We start from the raw sequence: 18,851 nt of genomic DNA on the forward strand, positions 1-18,851 counted from the left end.
TACAGTAGGGAAAGTGTTGGATAGCGTAGGGGTAAAAATTACTATTCCCACCCCAGTGAGTGCTACAGTAGGGAAAGTGTTGGATAGCGGAGGGGTTAAAATTACTATTCCCACTCCACAGAGTGCAACAGTAGGGAAAGTGTTGGATAGCGTACGGGTAAAAATTTCTATTCCCACTCCAGTGAGTGCAACAGCAGGGAAAATGTTCGATAGCGTAGGAGTAAAAATTACTATTCCCACTCCAGGGAGTGTAACAGTAGGGAAATTGTTGGATAGCGTAGGGGTTAAATTAACATACTTATTAATTAAATACTTTTTGTAAAATAAGTAACATATTAAAAATTAATTAAGTAAGAAATTAATAATAAATACCAATGAAATGTAATTAATAATTACCTAAATAAAATTAAATTACTTCCCACCCTATTCTCCCACAAACACACAACCCGCTACACATAAAAAAGAACACAATTAATTTAATTTTCAATTAATCTATTAATAAAAAATAATTACCAATTAATAATAAATTAACAATAATACAATAAAAAAAATATAATTAATATAATTATAAATTATTCAATTAATAAAAATTAACAACCAGTTAATAATTAATAAAAATTTATTTATCAATAACAATACATTTAAAAATATTAATTAATTTATAATAATTCAATTACTTCCCACCCTATTCCCCTATAAACCCACAACCCGCTACACATAAAAATTAACATAATTAATTCAATTATCAATTAATCAATTAATAAAAAGTAATTACCGATAATAATTAATTAACAACAAATTAATAATCAATAACAATACATATAAACATCCGGGCACCCGGTGGGCCCTAACCTTACACTGTAGCTGGTACCCTACTCGGCCCATGCACGGACAGGGATTTATACTCCCGCCATCGACCCCTGCCCCCTCCCCTCCCTCGAACCTTCCCCGCGTCTGCAAGCACCTAGCACCGCGACAGGCAGGGACACTGCTCTCCGACGTTAGATTCACAATGTCTATAATCCCAGATAGGGTGCACTCCCCAGTTTATATGTCGCCAGTTCGTTAAGAATAATGAGTTGGCCGCGCTTCAATGATCTGAGGGACACCTAACTCAGGGGATATGGATACATATAGCAGCCCTCATGTAGTGCGGCATCCACAGCGCACGTCAGTGGGATGGGCCCAGACATAGGATAAGGCAGGGACCTTGACACTCTGAGCCTGTGAGATCCGCTGACTATATTAGCAACAGCTTTACACGTTGGTCCAAGGGCACATGAATACCGTAAATCCGTATGTGCATATATTTGCAATATGTTTACTATAAACGCCAATAAAAAGAATTAAAAAAAAAAATATATATATATATATAAACATATTAATTAATTAATTATAAATAAATTACTTCCCACCTTAATCCCCTATAAACCCACAACCCGCTCTGATACAAAAACACAAATACAAAAACACAAAATTTGCTTTAAAAAAATTACTAATTGCTAAACGTTTAATACATATATATAAAAATACATTACAAAAAATGTTAAACATACATATACATAACACTAATATAAATATCAATATTATTAACAACAACATTTTTGCTAACGATATTACTTACTGCGATATTACTAACTTCGATATAAAAAAACAATATTACTTACCTTAAGGTCGATATTCTGGTAAACGATATTCTTGACATCGATATTCTGCCCCTACAATATCAGGAACTCAATATTATTGTAGGTCGATATAATGAATTCGATTTTTTGACTGCCCACCACACATAAGGCACAAGGATCCCAAGTGGTGGAGAATGCGGGCATAATGACGTTTGATACAAGGTGAAGAATCTAATAAACCAACTCAGAGATGGTCAGGAGAACCTCAAATGGGCCCTCGAGATACATATTGCTCAAGCCTAACTGGATCATACTGTCTTCCCTAATGGCATTCAGGCACAAGGAGAAATCGTGACCAAGATGTCATAGGACAGGTAAAACTTGTTGCAGGACTAGGTCAAGGAAGAGGGATAACGGCACCTGGTCCCATGGTACCCCTACAGAAAGGTGTTACCGGAGAAGATGCAACTTCATTTTTGTCTAACTTTCAAATGCGCTGCAAGAGCTAGTTCATGGCCAATGGAAAACGGTGTTTTTTATATGGCCCTTTAGTTGACTAATGAAGCCTAATCCGCTTACCAAGTTGCCAACGCAGAAGGCACTGCAGCACATACCGAAATAAAAAAGATTATTTTGGATCGTCTTAGGGTTGATGACAAGACATATAGAAATAAATTCAGGAAAGGAAGGGGTTTACCAGGAGACACCCCTAAGACTATAATTAATAAAATGAAAGATGCTGCAGACTGGAGGTTAAAACCCCAGAACTAGATAAGAGAAGAAATCATGAATTAGATTTAATATCTTATCAGACTCAAAGGTGGCTGACACAACATGCAGGCCTTTCGATTGAACAGGCAGTGGAAATGGCCACAACATTTGGCCGAGCACAATCAGGCAATGCACCGACAGAATGGGAAAAGACAGATATTGCTTCCTCACTCCCCGGATCCAAGAATGGGAAGAACCCATATTAAGTGATTTCCGTACCCTCTAAAAATAAAATGATCCATCTGAACTCCAATATTAATGTTGGACCCCAGTGCTATGAATGTGGTGAGTGGGGTCATAGCGGCCGTTTTTGTAAAAATAAAGCAGAGAAACCAGAAGACCATTACATGGACATTAGTTATTCCCCTCGGTCCATCCTATATGATCAAGAGACAGGAACCATCTATTATGTAAGTCTATCTATATATGATAATTGGGTAACTGCTCTCTTAAGCTCAGTGTGCAGACAATCTGGTCTTAAGGATGAACTAATTTCTCTATCCAAAATTGTCCCGGAAAAACAGTATGCATCCATTGTGTACATGGAGATATGAAAACCTACCTCGTAGACCACCTCTATCTGACTAATAAATCAGGACAGAAAAGCTAGGCTGAAATCAGGGTACTCACTACCCTTCCTGAACAGATAATGTTGGGAACTGACAATCCCTATTTCTTTGCGCTTTTGCAGGATGACCTAAAAATGAACATAAGAAGGAAGTTCCCGGTAAAAGAACCTCAGGAGGCAGCATTCCTGAAACCAGAGCCCTTGGTATTAGATAGGCAGTTCAGGGTAGATCAATTAAATAATGCCTCTTTACAAAACGTGTGGCAGGCTGCAAAAGGAATCCAGGATAACCCCGTCTACCTTTTCCGCATTTTAGTATAAAAAATGGGTTACTATACCGTATTGGGAATGCAGATGAGGAACTTCAACTCCTTGTTCCCCTGGAGTTTAGAGAACATGTATTATTCTTTGTCCGCTTGCACCTGTTAGCTGGACATAGTGGCTTAGGGAGAACCAGTCATGCCATCATAAAACATTTGTATTGGCCTGGCATCTATGCACAAATTAAACAGTATCGTCGGCAGTGTGACTTACGTCGAAGTAAAACCCATATCAACCTCCATGAGTACCTTTACTAACCATGCCTATTATAGAGAAGCCATTCGAAAGAGTTGGCATGGATCTTATTGATCCTCTACCGTGCACAGCCAGAGGAGGCCAGCATGCATGGTTCCTAATGGATTACACAACATGTTACCCTGAAGCTATATTATTAAGGACAATTACCACCAACTGCATCACCCACTATCTAACAGAAGTATTCTCCTGCCTGGGCTTTCCTGGTGAGATTCTCTCTGACCAGGGTATCCCTTTTTTCTCAACCTTAATGAAACAGGTGTGTAGGCAATTGGATATTAAGCACCTAAGGACATCTGTATACCATCCCCAGACAGACGGTCTGGACGAACAATATAATGGCAGTCTTAAATTAACCCTTAAGAAAATACTGTCTGGAGATGGTAAACACTGGGACCAACCTTTACCTTTAGCACTTTTTGTTCTCCGTAGCCAAGTAAAAGCAGCCTTCGGTTCTCCCCTATTGAACTTCTTTTTAGCCGACAACCTCATAGTCTCTCAGAGATTAAGAACAAAATGTAGGAAAAGGATACAGACGACGAAATGGACTCTGTCCTAGATTATGACACTCAATTAAAATCCCGTCTGTGCAAGCTACGAACCCGTGCCCACGAGAACCTAGAGAAAAGTCAGCAATCACAGAAATACTTCTATGATGGGGGAAGAAATGGAAAGAATATAATGTAGGGGATTGGGTCCTAGTGCTGTTATCATCTTCCAGCACCAAAATTAAAACTGAGTGGCAAGGACCCAATAAGATATTAAAGAAAATCAGACAAGTTACTTATCAATTGAAATTAATGCCCAATAATAAACAAATCTATCATATCAATCACCTAAAAAAAATGGTTACGTTTACCTGCTAAGGACATACATGTACTGTCACCCAGTCAGACCCTTGGGGATACCAACATCAATGATGCCCTCATCTGTGAAGAAAAAACTGCCCTAACCATAGTTATTTGAACTTTCTCTGATTTCTTTTCAGATCTATCCGTTAGGACTCACCTTGCTGTACATCCTAATAATACCCCAGAAGCAGTAGCAATCAGATAACATCCCTATTGAGTGCCAGGAGCCCTTCACAAAGCACTCCAAATCGAAATTGAGCAAATGCTGAAAATGGGGGTAATTGTTCCCTCCGCCAGCAATTGGTGTTCCACGATTTTGGTGGTATCGAAGCCAGATGGAAGTTTGCGCTTCTGTATTGACTTTAGAACTATCAACAAGCCTTCTAAGCTAGACGGTTATCCCTTGCTGAGGGTCTAAAAATTGATTGAGAAATTAGGACAGGCCCATTATATTACCACAATAGACTTAACCAAAGGCTAATGGCAGGTCCCTTTGCATCCCAGTGACCAAGAGAAAAGAGCCTTTTCTACCCCTGATGGTCTCTATCACTTCACCATACTCTACTTTGACCTTCATGGGGCCCCAGCTACCTTCCAGAGGCTCATGAATTCCCTATTACAACGTCAACAGGATTATCATCAGCTTATCTGGATGGCATTGTTGTATATAGTAAGTCCTGGGAATAAAATTTAGAACATCTTCACATGATACTCATGGAGCTACAAAGGGCTAGCCTCCACATTAACGCAAAGAAATCCAGATTTGCGTATAGCAAAGTCAGATATTTAAGATATCTCCTAGGGGACGGAGTAATTGAACCCCAAATTAGCAAAGTCAAAGCTATAATTGATGCCCCTTTTCCTAAGTCTAAGAGAGAATTGAGGGCCTTCCTGGGTTTATTAGGTTAGTATAGGCATTTTCTTCCTCAGTATTCTGATCTATCTGCACCTCTAACAGACCCCTTGAAGAAATCAGTCCACTCAAAACATTTTGAGCAACTTTCAACCTCATGACTAGTCCAGTTTTATTATCACCTGACTTTAACAAACCTTTCATTGTGCAAATGGATGCATTGATGTAGCTATTGGGCAGTTTTATCACAAACAGAGCATGATGTCAATGAAAGACCAATTGTTTATATTAGTAGGAAGTTATTCTCCTGTGAACAAAAATACCCCCCCTATTGAAAAGGAGTGTCTTTCCCTAAACTTGGAAGCGTGACCCTTTGTTCTTTATACGGACCATGCCCCTTTTACGAGGTTTTACAATAATAAGGGTAGTAACGACAGAGTTCTACATTGGTTCCTGTCTCTACTACCCTTTCATTTTAAAGTCAGACACAGGAAAGACAAGGAGCAAGGCAACGCTGACTTACTCACCCGTTTTCTCCATTTTCAACAAATGGGAAAATCATAGGGAGGGCATATATGATCGAGAGCTCTATTTGCCAGGAGATCATATACAAAGACCCTTCTCTTTGTAGGCTTCCACCGGCCCCTTTAATGACGATCCTCCTGAGACTGGGGAGACGGACCCTACATTTTGGCCTCAGGAACAGCTCCAATACAAAAATACGCAGGAAGCGTCATTGGCAGTGGAGTCTGAAGAGCGAGTATCGGGAACGTTGAAGGAACCCGGGAGAGACGCCAAAGAGGATGAAGCCGCAAGACAAGGAACACTACGGGATTAGCGAGGGACCGACAGAGTAATGGTGACTACAGAAGAAGGTGGAGGTGAGGCGGTACGACCCAACTACTCCGAAGGAATCGACAACAGTTCACAGAAGGGCAGTTTACTTTTTCGAGGCAAGATCCCTGCCGGTGGGCCAGTTGTCAAAGCCACGCTCCAGGAGGAGCGTGAATTATGCAGGTGCATGACAGGGTCAGGGAGTGGGGAAGACGAGGAAGCAGCATAAAAATGATTGAGACCGCGGGTCGCTCATAAAGGCGGTCACAGTCAAGAGTTGTGTTTTTTAGGTGGTTTTGTTTAGTGTCATTTTTGAGATTCTTTCTCCCCTCATACAGTGACTATACCCTATGCCATCTATAACAAGCGGGTTGCTTAAAACCATCTTACCCCGACTATTTATAGTTACATGGGATTTTCTTTCTATCCGTCTCTTGGGGATCAAGGGCCATATGTATCAAAATTCTCATTTGCGATTCTCAAATAGCGATTCGCTATTTGAGAATCGCAAAATGCTATGTATGTAGGATTTGCAATACATTTTACGAATCCTACATATTCCTTAACTGCGAATCTCAAATTGCGATTCGCAATTAAGGAATACCTCTCCATTCATTCCTATGGGCCTAGAGGCCCATAGGAATGAATGGGCAGACATTCTCAATTTGCGATTAGCAATTAGAGAATCGCAAATTGAGAATGCAATTTCAAGGGTGCAAGGGTGTTAAAAGGACACCCTTTTGCACCCCTGAAATAAGCATGGGTGCACATGTGGCGCACATACATGCCCTAAAGGAATGTATGTGCTTCACATCGCACTTTGAAAAATGCAAAAAAGTTCATTTTTCAAAGAAATCGCAAATTACCACCAACTTGAAGTTGGTGGTTATTTGCGATTCCTTAAGGCCAAATTGCACTTTTTTGGTGCTTCCTACATTGCATTTAAGGAATCGCAAAATTTGCGATTCCTTAAATGCGATCGCAAAATAAGGAATAGCAAATTTTGCGATTCCTTATTTTGCACGCAGATTTGCCTCATACATACCACTAAGCAAAATAGCGATTGCAAACGCCGAAATTCTGCGAATTTTTGCATTTTCGATCGCAATTTTGCTTGATACATATGGCCCTAAATCCCAAACCGAGCACTAACTCTGTTAAACTCTAGAACACTGCACATAAGGGCATGGCGAAGGTTTGACCATAAAGATACAGAAAGATTACCTGCTTCTGCTTCACTTCTCTCTTGAGGGACCGCTGGGAATATCCAAAGCCTAGACCTGTAAAAAAGAGCAGGGCATAATTCACTTTGGTGAACTTTACCTGTTGCAAAAGACTTCCAATAAATAAATAAAAGGCACACATATAAAATTATTATGCACCTTGTGCTATTTGCTCCATACCCGTAAGGCACAAGGATCACAGGCAGGGCCAGTCCAAAAGCAAGTTCCCGCCCCAATCCCTCCTCTGCATGGCAAAAACATATGCAGTAGCCTATGCCCACACTCGGGCTACTAAAATCTAAACATCATGATGGTTTCCAGTTTTCATTAGCAGCACAACAATCCCTAGCACCTAAAATGCGCTGCTTATAACCTCACACATGAGGTCATAGATGACATCACAAATGACATCCTAGATGACATCACCAGTCTTAAGCAAGAGTCAGCTGGCTCTGGATACAAGGAATGGACTCTGTTCATTATGAAACGCCAAATCCTTGATCCACAGGAAACTACTAATATCCTTTGGTCTAGCAAAGCTAAGTATGGGAGCAAGACATGGCCTTTGGAAATGGCTTGCACCCAGCCACTGCGACGACACACAGACTGAGGGTTATTATTTTGTATTAATTTCTTTTACATTTGCACTTCTCAAACACATACAAAAATCATTTTTGATTGTCTCGCTTGGAGTATTTGTAGTTGTTTTGGTTATTTATAGAGCGCACTGTGACCAAAATGGTATCCTGGCACTAATATTGCTAAACTTGTCGAGGAGAGGCAGAGATAGGAGAAAAAGTGCAGTAACGGGAGCCCAAATGTCCTCCCAGTTTTAGTGTCGTAACTTCCCCTTTAACGGTGATGCACCTGAGAGAATGTTAGGTGCATCACCAGAACATTGAGGGGTAGCTGGGCAACAAGACAGTGGGGACTGCTTGGTCAGCTGTTGGTATTGTCCTCCGGTGGGTGTCAATAAACACTTGAATTAAAGAAGAAATATGGTGTCAACCTCGTTTTATTAGTTAGTTAGGGGAAATCCAATTTTAAGGGCCTTTCTGACCTAGAGCAGGCCAGGCTGAGATATTACTTGAGATGGTAACTTATTCCATAACTGTGCAGCCTTGCTTTTTATTGGCCCCCTTGCTTTTTATTCTATACATCAATGAATTAACTCATTCCCTATGCAATTTGACTAAGGACGTTCCAATTATCAATAAGAAACCTATCCCGGCGTTACTCTACGCGGATGATGCGGTCCTTATGGGCCGCACTCCGAATGCTCTGCGTATCCTAATATCGGGATTTGTTAATTATATGTCCGATTTAGGGTTGTGCACTAATTTCAACAAATCCTTCATAATGCCCTGCGGCCCAAAAAACCATAAAATCTCAAAGATTGTGATAGGCCCAAACATTCTAAAAAGCACTTGCACTTTTCCTTACCTGGGTCTGCTATTCTCTAACAGCGGCTCGTGGCAACCACATGTTGCGATGGGGAGAAATAAACTTTCAAAATCGATTAATTCTATTACCTCCCTACGCCAACCACGCCAGGCTGATGTGGTTCTTAGTTTATTACAAATTTACCGAACCCAATGTCTCCCAACTGGTACATATGGTGCTGAAGTCTGGGGGTTTTCGAACTGTACAGAACTACAGAGAGAAGAGAACAGATTCTGTCGAAAGATCCTGGGGGGAGTTATTAGTGCACCGACCTTTGTATGTCACAATGAATTAAAACTGCAATATGTTGAGGATTTTATTAGAGTGAGACCTGCATTATTTTGGCTAAGGATATGGCAAAACCCGGCAGCTTCCCTGACTCGTGAGATTATTCTAGATTGTTTGAAAAGTGATAATGTCGCTCTAATCGCATGGATCAATGCGGTCGAAAGGAGCCTTGTGAGCGTCAACTACGGTCATCTTTTCACATACCCCGACAGGATTGACGGCTCCCATAAAAACTTGGTGAGAAGGGCACTCTATCAGCATTTTCACAATGAAAGGTAAAGAGCAGACTCTGTGAAACAATCCACAATTGATTATTTACTAATCCAGGAATCACATATTGAATTCCTGACGTCTCCCCAGCCCTATCTATGTAAAAAACTGGGCAGATGGACCAGACTTCTATTATTTAGATTCAGGGACAGGAGCATCACAAACCTCATCTGCTTTCCACTGGGTTACATCAAAAACTCGGAAAAATTACATTGTCCTTGTGACCACGGTGGAACCCAGAGTATGCTCCATTTTATTTTCGGCTGTGGTTTTTATATGAAATTTACAAGACATTATCTAATCCCATATTGTAGGAAATATGACTTGTTTAACCACAACCTTGCCTATAGACATTTTTTAATGCTGGGATCAGATGAATTAATTTTTAGAGTTAGTAGCTTTCTTAAAGCCATTGTACGTTCACGCAGGTCGTTGAAAATTGATTAATTTTGTCTAGACATTCACTTTGCACTTTAAAGCATGTCTTGTTGAAATTTAATACATTGCACTAGTTTTGTCATCATAAATTTATGAGCTATTTTCTATGCATAATTTTATATATTGTTGCATGATGGCCTTACGCACAGCCCAGTCAGAAGGATATTTGTGTTTTCATTGTTGTTTTTATAAATTATATTCTTACATGTAATAAGCTGCGGCCCAAAATTGTAGTATTTAATGTGTATTTTAAAATTTTGTTTTGTGCTTTTATGGATGGTTTGTTGAAATCCGAATAAAGTCTATTTGAATTGAATTGAATTGATAACTGTGCAGCTTCAATGGTAAAGGCATGCCCTCCATGGCACACTTTGCTAAATCTCTGATCTTGGACAAAATTGAGTGTGGCTGAGCGAAGCGACCTCTCTGGGGTGTATGTCCTCAGCCTAGCCTGCAGTAGCTTTGGACCTTTGTTTGCAGACCTTTGATAACAACACTGAGTGATTATAAGGTAATCCTCTGATCGATGGGTAGCCGATGAAGATCTCTAAGAGCACTGCAGGCAGAGGAGTTCCGAGGTCTATTTAATGTTAATTTGGTTATGACTACTTGGAATCGTTCCAATGCCTTTAACAGGTAGTTAGGGGCTCCCAGCAGGAGAGGATTACAATAGCCCAACCTACTGAGTACTACACACCTGGAAATGAGGAAGCTTGTGGGGGCAGGTAGCATTGGGTACAGTGTCCTGTGACCACGAACAAGGGTGAAGCAAAACCCAACTACTCACATGCTTCTTAAGTGCAAGAATTTCATCTAGCTTTACTCCCAGGTTACAGACCATCATTAAGGCACCAAGAGGGTCTATGGGGGCAAAAGAGAGTATAGCTACTGGAATTTTATTGGGAGAACAGCAAAGGAGCTCGGTTTTACATCCATTTAGCTTCAGGGAATTTACACTCATCCAACTAGAAATGTCACGAGACCACCAACACCCACTAAGGATAGTCTAGGGAGCTGAGTGTGGTGGTTCACCGTATCAAAGGCTGCTGACAGGTCAAGCAGGCCATGTACCACTGAGTGCCCGCTATCTGTCAACCTACACATTTCATCAGTGGCACAGAGTATACCGGTCAGGTCGAGTGCATATTTAAACTTTGTTTATCAAATAAAATGCATACAGGCGCGTGTCTCGTGGTGATTTTTGTCCAACACAGATTTGAGAACTGTCTTGTGAACCGCGCCCATCGTGTAATGGCATCCACAGTAAAGCCTTCAATCTGCTGCGGTCAGTCAGGTTGCTGCTTTTCTTGAGCCACAAGCATAGCAGGAAAAACAGCTCTGTCAGTCAACTACATTTGTTTAATAATACAAAACTGGTTCTCGAACCAACATCAAACCCGACCGCCAATGTATACATAATTTATCCCTTTGAAACGCATCAATACCTTTTTTTAACACACAACTAACTCAAAACCTACATAATTCATTTACACCATACTACTAAATGGGCCTTTTCTGAGTCAAACCAGTGTAGCTGCTTTTGCTGTTGAAGAGAGAGCAACTTTACATAGGAATTTAAAATGGGAGATGCTACTTTTGGATCACCCCAAATAATTGTGTGCTTTTCCTGACTGATGGGTGTGGAATTTGTGTTTGCTTTGTTAGAGGAATGTCAAATTTCGAAAAGGATTGAACAAAAGAGTCAACTAATAGCAATTAAAAAATGGCATTTCCTATAGAAAGTGCAATGTATACATAAGTGAATTGACACTAGTGACAACTGTGTGAGTACGTGAGGCCATGTGTGCATGTGTAAGCACACTGTGGTGCATTGGTATGTCACTGGTATCTGATATGTAAATAGAAACTTTCAAACCAGTAAACGAGCCTTAACATCTATTGGAACTATAATATCACTTTCACATGAACTTCTATAGCGTTTCTGGCATGTTTACATAATGCCCCTTAGCACAGTCTTGCAAATTGCTATCACTCATTTTATCGACCCCAGAATGATAAAACATTGAGTCAGGTTTCCCACTGAACCCAATCCTTGCCAGCAAGATCTGTTGGTTGGGTGGAGGTTCTAGTATACAGATCATTGCACTAATACATGCACGCAAGAGAAAGAATTGTGTGCAACCAGAAGGAAGCACTGGTGCGAGCTTGGGTCTGGTGTGCAGACATCTCTGCTTATACTGAAAGTATGAGGTTCTAATCCGTGCACCAGAGAGGTTAATGCACAAATGGCATAGACCTGTGTGCACCTTGCAGGTTATAGGCGTGAGTCCTAGAATGCTATAGACAGTGACTAACACGCTTGCTGCAGCAGAGATCTGTGTGTAAGCTGCAGGCTAGAGCTTTATATTCTAGTAAGGTGGCACAGTGCATTAATGCATCTAAAGACCATCTCTATCTTTAACCAGCATATCTGAAACATGGGTTCGAGATTGGATGACTCGGCCTTTCTTCCTGCTTTTATAAAGAGCACTGTAGAATTAGTGTAAGAAATTGGGTTACTGGTTTACTGGGGGGTGAGCCCTGGTCTAGCAGCAACCACGATCCTTGTCAGGGTAAAGAACAAGCGAACCCCAAATTAGCCTGTGCTCAACCCTCTGGTAGCTTGGCACAGAGCAGTCAGGCTTAACTCAGAGGCAATGTTTAAACTATTTGAACAACACTTCAAACAGTAAAACATAAAAAACACCACACATAGAAATCCCACACCAGGTTACAAAAATAGAGCAAAATGTAATTTATAAAACAAGACCAAATAGTCAAAAATCCAATTAGTAGAAACAGGGATATATAAGTTAAACGTTTTCAGTAGAAATAGAACCAAAAGGTGTAAAGCGGCAATTGTGGATATGTGGTTGGGCCAGACTGGGGTAAAGTCACAAGTTCATGGCCGACTGCGATTGAGTTCAGGTCGGCTACAAAGGATCCAGTTAGGCCACTTGAACCACAGTACCTTCAATCCTGGGTTGCAGAGTGTTGCTGGGATCCGCACAGCTATAATGATGCAACGGTTCCAAGGTGCGGTGAGGCTGCATTGCGAGGGCTTGTATCATCGTCGAGGATCCTGTCAATGGGGCTTGCAATGCAAAATCCGGTGTCGAGGATTAGGTGGGCAGGCGGGGTGGTGCATTGGTTCCAAAGAGCTGCAAGGCTGCTATGCAGAGCATTGATAGGGCAGCACCAAGGATGTGTAGCACAGTGGCGGTTCTGAATGCAATGCGGGCTGTAGCAGTGATGCAGGTCTATGTCACAGATCCAATCCCCTCAGCAGCAGAGATGCATTGGTTTTACTCAGGGTTGTGCCTCATAGCAGAGGAGATGCATCGGATCCACTGGATCGACAGAGGCTGGTAAGCAACTTAAGCCCACTTCCAAGGTTCCAGGCCTGGGGTGGCATCACTTGTTAAGGTACACTCACAGATTGGAGAGTCTAGGTGCAAAGTTGTTGGGAGCCTGTTATGTTCTTGACCCATTACACAGTAATGGGGGAACCTAGTATTCCGTAGAACCTGGGTACAGTTTGATACAGATAAAATTGGCTCTAACGGAGGTTGTGCAGATATGGCAACGCTACTAGCCAATCTGGATTTCAATAAGATAGTCAAATACCCTCGGTTCAGAAGTCACAGAATAACATTTTACTCAACAAGATGAATGTACCAAACACCACAACACAAAAAAGCACCAAGTCCAATTGAAAAGAACTCAAAATTCGTATAACAATTGAACATACACACATAATATACTTTTTATTTACAATGGTCGCTCCAAAAATTAAAAAGCTAGTGCTAGAAAACGTGCTTCTGCATAAGTGAGGAAAGACAAAAGAGATACAGTACAATGATTTACAACCAGATAGTAATCACCCCTGTCTGATTTTTGGTTTAGATCGTTTTACATCCATAATGCATAGGTACACTGTACAATTCAATGCTGTCCCCCTTTGGATAGCGATATCAGTACAGACCACGCATATAAAGAATGTCAGAGATTCGACCCAAGATGATGAAAGGCTTATTAAACCTTACTGAAGGATCTTCATCAGGACACTAAGGAGCAACCTAAAAGATGGGGAGGAGAACACCAGTCAGAAACCAAATTAAGGTGTTGGTGATACAAGATACACTAATCGGCAGTGTCCAGGATCACATGAATTCCACCGTATTCAGTCACTTAGATTTGATATCAGCTATGAAGGCCAACCTGCTCCTCATCTATAGACAATGCCCCTTTATATATTTATTTGCAGAGTTTTATCTAGCGCAAACTTGACCCGAATCGGGTATCGGAGCTCTTTATATAGCACTGAAGAACCAGGCTGAATAAGGCCTGGCGGCGCAGGGTACGCCTGAAATCTTCTGAGTTCGCCTTCTAAATGTACAGACACGGAACACTCTGTTGGCATAGGAACTTCAATTTATTAGCTGCAGCTAGGTACAGTTGTCCTAGAAGTACATCAGTGGTAGGTTCTCAGGAGACTGCCACTTCAATCCGTGGCTCACAGTCTTTTATAGCGCTTGAATCCCATAAAGCAACAACCCCCTCAATGTGCAATATAAACAAACAAATCATCCAGTAGCAAACATTCTTTGTACAAGATACAGGATAATAGGTAATAGAAATTCCTTCCCTAGGGTCGTGTTCTCTACCTGACCCTATAGGCCAGGTGGCATGAGCATTCCTAAGTTAAATTAATTTACAACAGGACGTGTTTGCGTGTTGCAGGTGGTGATTCGTAAAACAATTGGAGAGGCAGAGAAGGATCACCAAGGGTCAATAGATGGTTATCACGGGAATTAGTTGCTTCGAGCCGGGTCTCAGAGTGTACTTTGCTCAGAGAGACAGGAAAAGGTCGTTTAACATGTTACAGTACAGAGTATGAAAGAAACGCTACGAAGGTCGTTGGTGCCTGAGTAAGGGCAACATCACAATGGTGTCAATACGCAAGATGGAGCCGTAATCAAATTTCCTCAGCACCAGTTGCGTTACATGAGGACACATTCATTTTTGTTAGGCACGAGGAGATTAAGTGATTTGCCCAGAATCATAGGATGTTCAGCGTCATTGCCGAGACTCGAACCCAGTTCCCCAGATTTGAGGTCGACCGCCCTAGCTGTCAGGCCGACTCCTCTCCCCTATATTAGTCTGAATAGACCCAGTATGTGATTGAGCTGAAAGCAATAGCACAAATGTCTAATAAATAAAAGGTAAAAAACTGTGACGGTAACAAGGACTGCATACCAGTGCTATTACTCCCCCTGTTGTGAAGGGCTTCGTTGACGTATTAACTTGTCATAATATCAATTGTACACAGAGTTGTCTAGATTATTCAAGGCACAGACTCTAAAAGTAAAAGAAAATTATGCTTGCGTTAAAACCTACTCAGTGGTATTTAAATAAGGAGAAGAAGAGACCGCCCATATCTGGTGTCTTAAATCTAATTCAGTGAGGTCAGTGTCATGGATGCAGTCGCTGCATGCTGCATCCAACGATGCATCACTGCGCGGCACAAACTAGTGATGGGCCTACTGGGCTGACAGAACAGCTTGAGATCAAACGTCTGGACACGTGATGGATGCAGTCGCTGCATGCTGCATCCAACGATGCATCACTGCGCGGCACAAACTAGTGATGGGCCTACTGGGCTGACAGAACAACTTGAGATCAAACGTCTGGACACGTGATGGATGCAGTCGCTACATACTGCATCTAAAGATACGTCACTGCATAGCACACGTCAGTGGATGAGCCTTCCGGGCCCAATGGACCGCTTGAGGTTATGCGACCGGGCACACCAAACAGGGAAAACTATCCTTGTTATGCTTCTGTGTAGGTCTAATGATACAAGGACCTTTTATTATTGATCCTTGAATTTGACAAAGAAAAATGTAATCTATACTCGGGGACTGTTCTAATGTTTTATTCAGTACCCATATATTCGTTGTCAAAACACTGACACAACAGTGTTTACCAATTGCTGATCTATTGTAAGTTATGCTCCGTTATTACAATGCATATAGTATTATGTAATAGCAGGCAACAAATTAAGCACAGTTCATGGGTCACAATGACATTCTTGTGAGGGAAAAATTAAATGGAGACACCAATTGTTTATTGTTGTTACGATTAGACAGAAATACAACTGTTTTGAATAAAACATCATTGTTGTTAAAAATGTCCCCTAAGTAAAACCACCTATCAGAAATACCAAATGTAACTTAATTAATTACTATGTCGTATAGTGCCGCACGGTAATATAGATCACATTGTTGAAATAAGTGTGAATGCCACGACCCATAATTACCCTCAAAATCACCTAGTTTGACCAACTCACTTAATAAAAACCAGCGTCCGATTGCCATAGTTGTGATATGGTCACAATGTGTGATCATCATGTCAGCCATTATCAATAGAGGCACCTGCCTTGTAATCTCTTCGCACTCATTCAACCCATGGGTCACAGTGCCTAGGATGTGCATCCATTTGCATTCTTGCAAATTGAGAATGTCAACCAAACTGCTAATCCTTGGGCCCAGAGTGAGGTTTTCTAAAACTATCCATTTCAGACTTCAGCCAGGTGATTAAAAGTATGGTAGTGTTCCACCATATGCGCCCCTTGAACCTTGCACCTGATGCTACTACAGTGCTGTAGTGTGCGTGCTTTCACTTTTTATTGGTTCTGGCCAATTTACAAAAATCCACAAGGACATACCATAACATATATCATATCTACACTATTACTGTTTGTGTGTCCTATCAGTGTGAATGTACGTGCATTGTGGTTGAATGTTTTTGTCTCCATCGTCAAATCACATGCCTTGCAACTCCCACATTTACAATGGCCAATGACCTTTTAGTGAAAGTATGGAGGATTTAGAAGGGCCTTCTACGTAGGAACTCACTACATGATCTCTAATGCTCTTGCCTTTACTGAATGCATGCATTGGTGTCAATCCCATCTGCCACTAAAGCCCAGTACTGGTTCATAACCCGTCTTATCTCATTACTCCAAGTGTAGTGGGTCGTCACACATATCATCCTATTCCGTGTGTCACCCGCCTGTAGTTTGGGTTCAAGCAGTACTTCCCTTGGGTTAAACCAAGCCCTCTTCTGGGCCTTCTTAAGGAAGCTCCTTGGGTAACCTATCTCCGCCAATAGGTGTTCTGACTCCCTAAAGTAATCCGCTTTGCGTGAGCAATTCCTTTAAAGTCTGAGGAATTGCCCATAAGACAAATTATCCCTCAGATTTCTAGGATGGTGGCTTGTGTAACGAAGGAGGGTGGTTTTCTCGCTACTTTTCCTAAATAGAGTGATGTAAAGTTCTCCCTCCACAGCCTTAATGGAAATGTCAAGGAAATCAATACAGGTGGAACTATATTGAATAGTGAACTTGATCTCTTGGTATCTCTCATCCAGCCACGGATGGAAATGCTTGAGGTCTGTTTCGTTCCCAGTCCAAATCAAGAGAACATCATCAATATACTGTCTCCAAAGAGCAATATTGCCCCGGTATGGATTATCGTCATTAAAGATAAAGTTATTTTCATGGTTGTCCAGATAAGAAGTATTGCTAAATTTGCTGCAAAGCTGGTCCCCATCGTGCTCCCTTAGTGTGAAGGAAATAATCCCCTTGGAAAAAGTCATTTTTTCATCATGGCGATTTCCAGTAGATCCACAATGAAGTCAGTGAGAACCTGTACTGATTGAGGCATCTTATCCAAACCCCCCTAATGACATTAAACGCTGGCCTTGGAGAATAAAAGTTTACACGAAAACGACAAATCAAAAAAAGCTTTGAAAAAAACAAAACATGAACATCCAATGTCATACCTACTGGCTTTGCCAATGCTTGTATGACATAGTAATTAATTAAGATACATTTGGAATTCCTGAGGGTTGGTTTTATTTAGGGTACATTTTTAACAACAATGTGTGTCACTGTTTGATAACGTATCGATGGGTCCTGAAAAAAACATTAGAACAGTACCCGAGTGTTGATTAAATTGTTCTTTGTTAAATTCAAGGATCACTAATAAAAGGTCCTTGTATCATTAGACCTAGACGGAAGCACAACAAGCATAGTTCGCCCTGTTTGATGTTCCCGGTCGCATAACCTCAAGCGGTCCATTCTGCCCAGAAGGCTCATCCATTGACGTGTGCTACGCAGTGACGTATCTTTAGATGCAGTATGTAGTGACTGCATCCATCACGTGTCCAGACGTTTGATCTCAAGCTGTTCTGTCAGCCCAGTAGGCCCATCACTAGTTTGTGCCGCGCAGTGATGCATCGTTGGATGCAGCATGTAGCGACTGCATCCATGACAGTGACCTCACTGAATTGAATGTACATGCACAGGCTGCTGGGAATGCTGAACAGCCATATGGATGGCAGCGCAATACAACAAAAATAGTTTCTGCACAAGATTTTTTATATACACTTTTTAGCAGGAGAACCCTAGCACAAAACAATTGGTTGGTGTCAATTTGCCACTGGAAAATGCTCCGTTTTCAGAATTTTTCATAGGTTGTTTTGCAATTTTATATCTTTCCCAGATTTTTCAAGTTGGTACAATCAGCAACTTTAATTTAAAAAAAAGTGGCAACATTTGAAATAGCTTACTTTGTAAATTGGGTTTGCACCTAACACGTTACTCTTCTGCGCACATCTAAGTGACTCCTGAAAGCCTCAGCTTTAGATGTGAAATCCTCGGTGGTGCAGACAGGACTATGTGTGAAATCCGGCCTATGACATATAGGCAGATATACTTTGGCACAGTATCAATTACAGGTGTGCCAACAAAGATTTGACAGAAGTAATAGCATTCATGATGTGTAAGCAAACCATATTGCCTTCTGGACACATCTCTCCAGTTTTATTTCATTTATACACAGTTCAATAAAGACAGCAACCATCTGGCAAGATCACAGGTTTATATGCCACACATAAATCTATTACCTGCCCTCACACTATGCAAATTACATCACAAAGTCTTAGAAACAAACTAGAACCTAATAAACAAAACAACACAGGATGGCTCAAACTGGCCAGGCAATGAGCTACACGAATGTCAATATTAACACTCCATGCACCCCT

General features: G+C 41.2%; 1 long non-coding RNA gene across 2 annotated transcripts in view; it reads right to left on the minus strand.

Moving 5' to 3' along the window:
• Positions 1-18,851, minus strand: part of LOC146859843 (uncharacterized) — a 43,267-nt gene that overhangs the window by 20,538 nt on the left and 3,878 nt on the right. For both annotated transcript variants that reach the window (XR_014979058.1, XR_014979059.1), the window contains exon 2: positions 7,303-7,358. This is a non-coding gene — a long non-coding RNA (uncharacterized LOC146859843). The remainder of the gene's footprint in view (positions 1-7,302; positions 7,359-18,851) is intronic.

Source organism: Triturus cristatus, chromosome 3_1 (assembly GCF_964204655.1).
Source record: "Triturus cristatus chromosome 3_1, aTriCri1.1, whole genome shotgun sequence".
Classification (NCBI taxonomy): domain Eukaryota; kingdom Metazoa; phylum Chordata; class Amphibia; order Caudata; family Salamandridae; genus Triturus; species Triturus cristatus.